Raw genomic sequence first — 7,073 nt, 5'->3', positions numbered from 1 at the left:
GATGCAGAGCAGAGAGCTTAGGCATCTCAGTGAGGCTTTGTAATACTGACAGACCCCAGTTGTCAGTGGGTGGGATTGAACTGGTGACCTCTGGAGCTTAGTGTGTGAGCCTCTACTGCATGAGCTAAAAGCCAACTGGCTCTTAGCTAACAGTGTAGAGCAGACTCATTTAACTCTCTCTCTTTAAGTGGTCTCAGTGCCACTAGATGGGACAGAACACCACACCGAGATGGTGTGTGCGTTACAGCTCCAGCTACAGGGCTAATCTACACTAGAAGCGCTACAGCTGCACCACTGTAGTGCACCTGATGAAGGCGCTCTGCGCTGAGGGAAGAGAACTCTCCTGTTAGCATAATAAAACCACCTCCATGAGAGGTGGTAGCTATGTCCAAGGGAGAGAAGCTCTCTCACTGACAGTGCTCTCCACACCAGTGCTTAGGTTGATGTAACTTATGTTGCTTGGGGGATGGCTTATTCACACTCCTGAGCAACATAAGTTACACTAACATAACCTGTAGCATCAGCAAGCCTCTCAGGTTTGAGTGCAGTGGAGAGGGTGGGAGATCTGCTTCTGACAGCCACCTAATGTTTGCAAGTACAAGGCTCTCTTCCTACTGGTGGGTGAGCTGCTGATAATAGGTACCAGAAATTCATGCATCTGAACCAGATTAACTATAAGTAAAGACAGGAACAAACCATGTTCTGTACTATTTTGGCAGCTGAGCTTAAACTTGATTCTAAGCAATCCAGACATGGTGCTACCCCTGTACGATGCAGAGTATGTGCTTCTGATTTTTGTTCTCTGATGAGATGAACTATATTTTTTTATGAAAACAAGATGGGTGAAGTTATATCTTTTATTGGACAAACCTCTGTTGGTGAGAACGACTCTTTCAAGCTATATAGAGTTCTTCATATTTGTTATGGACAGACAAGGCTGTCTCAGTGTTTCTGGTTTTTCAGTATAGGAGTAGAATTAATGTTGTTTGGGCGACCTTTACCGTCCTACTCCATATTTTCTAATCTTTAGGATATAACTTTAAGCAAACTTCCTGGTTTTCTAATACTTGTTTTCTCAGTATTGTCAACGTTCCTGTTAAGGTTTTACACCCTGAGGCTACTAAGAAGTAATCTCAACTTCAAAAGGAAGCAGTCAACTTCAAATCAAGTCAATTAAAAAAAAAGTTTAAAGCAGTCTCATTCCCCTCTCCCACAGACCTCTGCCAAGTGGTGTGCTTTCACAATTATATTTTCCTTTTTAAAAAAAAAGAGCGAGCGAGAGAAGAAGATTCTCTCTCCTCTGCTGCTGTATGAAAGACCCAAACAAACAGAGGAAGCATTGAAATCAACTGTATACAAAGTGCTATCAAATGCACATAATAAATAAAATTATATGCAATTGTTTTTCTCTCTAATCTCTTTCAGTTATAGTCATTTAAATAGTTACTTGTAAAGGAAGTAGGTAGAACAATCCAGATAGATGGGTGAATTTTAAGTTGACAGTGTCACATTAACACCAACTTAAATATTTACCTAGAAAATAAAAATGTAATCCATTATAATTCGTAGGTGTAAAGCCTAAACACTAGGGTGTTTTTGATAATCATTTATAATTGAACATGCCAAATAACTTCTTAAATCTACTGCAAATGCTTTCTTAAGAACCATAACATCTTACTGCAGTGTCTCTTCTTTGTCGTCAGCTGCCCAGGAACAGCACATCTTCATCTGTACATATTGCAGTTACCTTTTACATTGGTTCAACAAGCCTCTTGTTTAAGGCACAATCAAGGCTGAGCCACGTGATCCAGCATGCTCTTTGCTTCAAAAATGTCTCTGTGTATCCCTGTTTGACTAGGTTATCCCTACACAGAGCATCTTAGTGAAGTATATTCATGTTTCACATGAATAAATAACACAAGTGGGTGACAGGGCTTACATAGCCCCCTGCTGCAATACATACTGCTTAGGGGGTTGACAGAACTAGTCACCTAATCTAGGATTTACTCTTCTGCCCTGTCAGGGACTCTTGATCCAGGGATAGGAGAGGAAAAATCTCATATGCGGTTTAGGTTTTAAATCCCTCAGTCTGAGAGCACGATGCATCTGTGCAGTGCAAACATATCTGGCAGCCATCAGACCCAGGGGAGGATCAGCTTCAAGAAGCCTTACCACTGATCCCCTACTCTTCTTGCTTCATTCTCTGCTCCTACTCTAACTCCTGGTGTATGTAATTTCCCTCAACAGCCAGCCTGACAGAGAACAACCTATAGAGCCATCACAAGACGCTAGCCAAGTGATGCCAGCACCCAACAGGGGAAACATAGTACAGTTATGATGAGAGGCCAGATTAAAACGAACTGCGTTTTAACTGCAGTGCATGCTATACAAGGGGTCACGTGGCTTTAATAACTGACTCAATCCAGAATCCAAACCACAGGCAAGAGGAGGCATGTCAAACTTTGGCTATGAAACACAAGAGACAAAGAGAAGTGGTAGCAGTTCTAGTGGGTGTGCCAAAGCAGCTGAGTGAAACGTTTACAGGAGACCCAGGTTAAGAAAAAAAAAAAGTCTAGTCTCTGGGGTTTCTGGTTTGTTTAGCCAAAATAACACAAACCAGCAATATCTCTGCATGCAGGGAATATGGCCAATGTAACAGTTTATGAAGTCCAATCCAAAGAATATTAACATGGCAGCTAGTGCCTTCAGACTTTTGCTCAACAAACCCCTCTCTGTGGGGCAGACCCTGAGCTGGTGTCAATTGTCACAGCTCCATTGTCAATAAGAGTGTTCAAACTGCTTTAGCTTTTAGGAAAGGGTTTAGTAATAAATTTGTCTAGTACTACCTGGAATTCAGATTTATGTAACATCCGAAGTGTGTCAAGATATTTGAAAGCTCAGAAATGCACAGTGGAATGCTATAATATGGCTCTTTGTTATGCTAATGATTTCTTCCCTGCTGCTCTTGCAGAGAGCCAGCCAGCCCATCAAACAGGAATGAAACCAGTGTGCAACCTTTTTTCTTTATCTGCTGCTGCTAAAGGTTTTCTTACCACTAAGCTTGAGGGGCAAAAGCCGAGTCTTTCTTGGCACCTGTAAACAAAGCAGAGAGGAAAAACAATAGTTTCCCATTACACACCCACTGCCACATGGAGTGATCACTGGGGATGAAAAATGATGCCCCCCTTCCTACAGTGATGCTATAATTTACATTGTTTTCTCTTCTCCCCTCGCCCCTTTATTCCCCTTGTCAGCAGAGCTGAGAAGAGGCAGTGTGGCAAAACCACTTACAAAACCTCGTATATTCTAGGTACTTACATGTCCCTCCTCAGTGTGATTCATGAAGATTTATTATTTTTTATACTCATAATAATCTTATCCAGGAGAATTTACAGTTGGGGGATTGAGGAAGAGAGGGATTAAGTAACTTCCCCAAGGTAACACAGGCAGTCATGGCAGAGCCAGGAATTGTACGCACATCGCCGGAGTCCCAGCCCCCTAGACAATCCTTCAAGACCCTAAATATTCCACAGCAAGAGAAGTCTAAATTTTGCAGCAGGTACCTGACTCATGTAGCACTCCAGCAGCTGGCTGGAAATTCTGTGGGGATTTCATTTAACTTAAAAATGTGAGGTTTTAAATAAATTCAAAATGTCAATAAATAATCCCTAGTCCCTGTTTCAATATTAAATTTAGTTTACACCATCCCCATGTCTTCAAATTTTAGCAAGATTTTTGTATTGACAACACAGAACTGCAAGTTCGAAGTTGACAAAGGGGAAATGGAGGTTTAGGTAGCTGGGCAGGGCCCACCTGGGTCTTTTGGCATCTTGGGGGGCTTAAAGGGCAATTGGGATGATGGGGTAAACTCATCTGGGTGTCTCATAATGATCAGCAGTGAAATAGTTAATGTTGACAAAAGATTGTCACCTTTCGTTATCAGACTTAACAAGCCATTGTCTTGAATGGGTAAGTTCAGACGACATAGTGCCATTGGGTCAGGCTGTCTGCAGCATACAGAAGACATAGTTTATGCTCAGTTCAAATTTTTAATGTTGTCTTCACAACTATGGGAACTAAAGACATATTTTTAAATCTTAGATACTGGAGCACTGGTCAATGGAGAGGGGACGAGGGCAGGATTCCATGGCAAATCCCATCACTGTAGAATCACCAAATGCCCTATTTTGATTTGAGCATACAAAAGGGAACGGATCTTTTTAGACTAATGAATCCCCCTGTAAAACTAAGCCATATTTGCAACAAGGAGGAATGGGCCAAAAGAAGGAATAATATTTACTCAGTCTTCAGGGGTCCAAAATTAAAATCTATGCAATTTAAGATTTCAGAAGTTATTCATGTTAAGTTTACAGGAAAATAACATCCGGGGGAGATGTTTGAAAAATGCAGCTGGCTGTAGAAACATGCACTGAAATCAATTTCAGAGAAACGTGGGGCAAGAGTGTTACTGACGTTACATAACATTTACAAAATGAATCCACACATCACTAACCCTGTGTATATCAGCTGGCTACTCACAAAATAAAGGATCACTAACGTTTTAAGTCAGCTACTGATCACCTTACTCACATCAGTGAACTTGTGATAGCCAGATGGCTAAGAAATGATTTGTAAGCAGTAGATCTGGTCACATGAGTAAGGTGAGCAAGAATTTGCCCTAAAATAATGTTGGCTAACAGAATGACTAATGATGGCAAAGAGTCTCATAAAGATGTTAGGGGCATACTTGATGCCTGAATAGATCACAGCACAGATAGCCATCGATACCTCATTTATAGGAATGATTTTGAGGTTAAAAAATAAACCAGGTGATTTTGAAAAGAATCTGGTGACCTTTTCTGAATGTCACGGGAAGGGAATGCCAATAAATACAAAAACTGAGCTGAGACATGCAGGAATCTGTCTCAGAAAGCAATGACGGTGGCATTGGTCTATGGGAAGTGTCTTTTTTATTTGTACCACATGTCTGGTTAAGAGGAGGAGGGGACAAAAATTATAACTACTGGGCCATCCTGTCAGTTGGTATGAATAGGCATAGCTTTATCAAAGTCTATGGAGCTATATGGATTCACATCTGAGGATTCAGCCCAATATATTAATAATTATCTGATAGTAATGAATGTCTTGGGCAAGCCTATGTGATTGTCATGTTGCTTAGAAACTGTCAGTGCCTTTAACTGCTTTAAGAGGCATATAGGGCACATGAAGCAGTTAGTATCGCAGGGTTTACTACTTACTGCTGTGGCTTGTGGCTCATCTGGAGATTAGCTCTCAACTGGCCTGATGCCCCCTCCTTTGATTGCTAACCATGTGGTGTCTCTCACTCTCTGGATTCAAGTTACTCCCTCTTCATGACTGAGCCCTCTGGGCAGGTCACTATTGTCCTCTCTTTCTGGGGTTACAAAGGCACAACAGCCAAATGATCTATCTGCAACAAGACACTCTTCCAATCCACTTCCCAGATTGTACCACTTTCCCAGTGACCAGGAGAGTAATCCAGGCCCACCCACAGCTCTGGGTTCTAGCACACAGACACTACGTCCAGTAACCATGGTCTGCTCAAGCTCTGACCCTGTTGCTATGTCACTGGACTCTTTCCTACTTCTCTAGACAGTGACTGTAGACCTCTCTGCAGACCCTCTCTTACTACCAACTTCTTCTCTTTATAAGCCTGTCCCAGCTCCTCCCTCAGCTGGGCTTCATCAGCCATTAGGCCTTATCAGTCCTTGGCTCCCCTCCAGGTGCAGCCCCATTGGCTAATTGGCCTATTTTATCTATTCAGGCTTTGTGTGGGATGGATACTCCATAACAGATGGCCATTACCTTGCATTCCTCAAGGAAAATGCTGCGCTCAGAGGAAGAATGAAATGAACAGACCTCAAGAGGTCTGTTTGTCTTGTTTCTGCATGCTTGGTACATCTGAAAACATGTTTTCTGTTGTAAACTGGACAATGATGTGGTGCTGTCAGAGAGCAATAACTAGCAGAAGAGATAAGGTGGGTGAGGTAATATCTTTTATTGAACCATCTTCTGTTGGTGAGAGAGAAAAGTTTTAGCTTCAGGTCAAGATATTACCTCACCCATCTTGTCTAATATCCTTAGCCCAACATGGCTACCACAACACTGCATATAGCAGAAGAAATGTCATTTTCCAAGTAAAACAGCATTTCTTATTGATTTTGCCTGATACCCTAACCTGAGATCTTATGCCTTTTCACTGAGCACATTGCCCCTTTCAGTATGGATCTTGAATGCAAGGGCTTTTGCACCAGTTTATACTGTAACTTTTGAAAATTCAAACAGGCTTGCAAACTTGCATACATGGCCTATGGGCCCAGCTGAATTTGGTGGGAGAACTTTGCTTAGTTGCTGAGACTCATGAGAATAAAGTCTGCACCATCTTTCTGGAGACATCTGCAAAACTGGAACATTAAAACACCTTCAGCCTCTGGGCTGCATGTGCAGTATCATAAATTATCCAGAGCATTCCATAGCAGAAAAGCTTGAGAAAGCAACAGAAAGCTACACAGTTCTGACTGCAGCAGTATCTGCATAATCACTCAGCTGGATTCACATGTCTGATCCGAGACATTCCATACCTTACCACAGGCTTCTCTGATATAAAAAGCCACAGACCCTCTGTGGTGAATTCAGCCTGGCCTCACAGCAGCAGCAGCTTTGTTTTACCCACTCTGTGGAGAGCCAAAAGGGGTGGGGTTTTCATTCCAACCCCCTAAGGAGTCCCTTCGCACCCAAAAGTGATCTTTGCTCAACTCAATAGGGCTAAAACACTGCCTTACATGGCCTCTGAAACATATCTCACATTTTCAAAATTAATCTGTGCTGGATTAACTGATGCAGAAGCTCTGGGCACAATGCCGGAGTGATGTTTACGTTAGAGAAAATGGACCTCACAGAGATACTTTGCAAACATCACAAGGCGAACTTGTGTAAACTCCCTTAGTTTAGTCATCTTTTTCCATCTGTCATAGAATTTAAAAGTGATATTCAAAAATACAGGAAATTACTGTCTATTCTAAGTGCTCTTGATT

This window comes from Gopherus flavomarginatus, chromosome 4 (assembly GCF_025201925.1).
Source record: "Gopherus flavomarginatus isolate rGopFla2 chromosome 4, rGopFla2.mat.asm, whole genome shotgun sequence".
In the NCBI taxonomy this organism is placed as follows: Eukaryota; Metazoa; Chordata; order Testudines; family Testudinidae; genus Gopherus; species Gopherus flavomarginatus.
Note: the sequence above shows the minus strand (reverse complement) of the source record.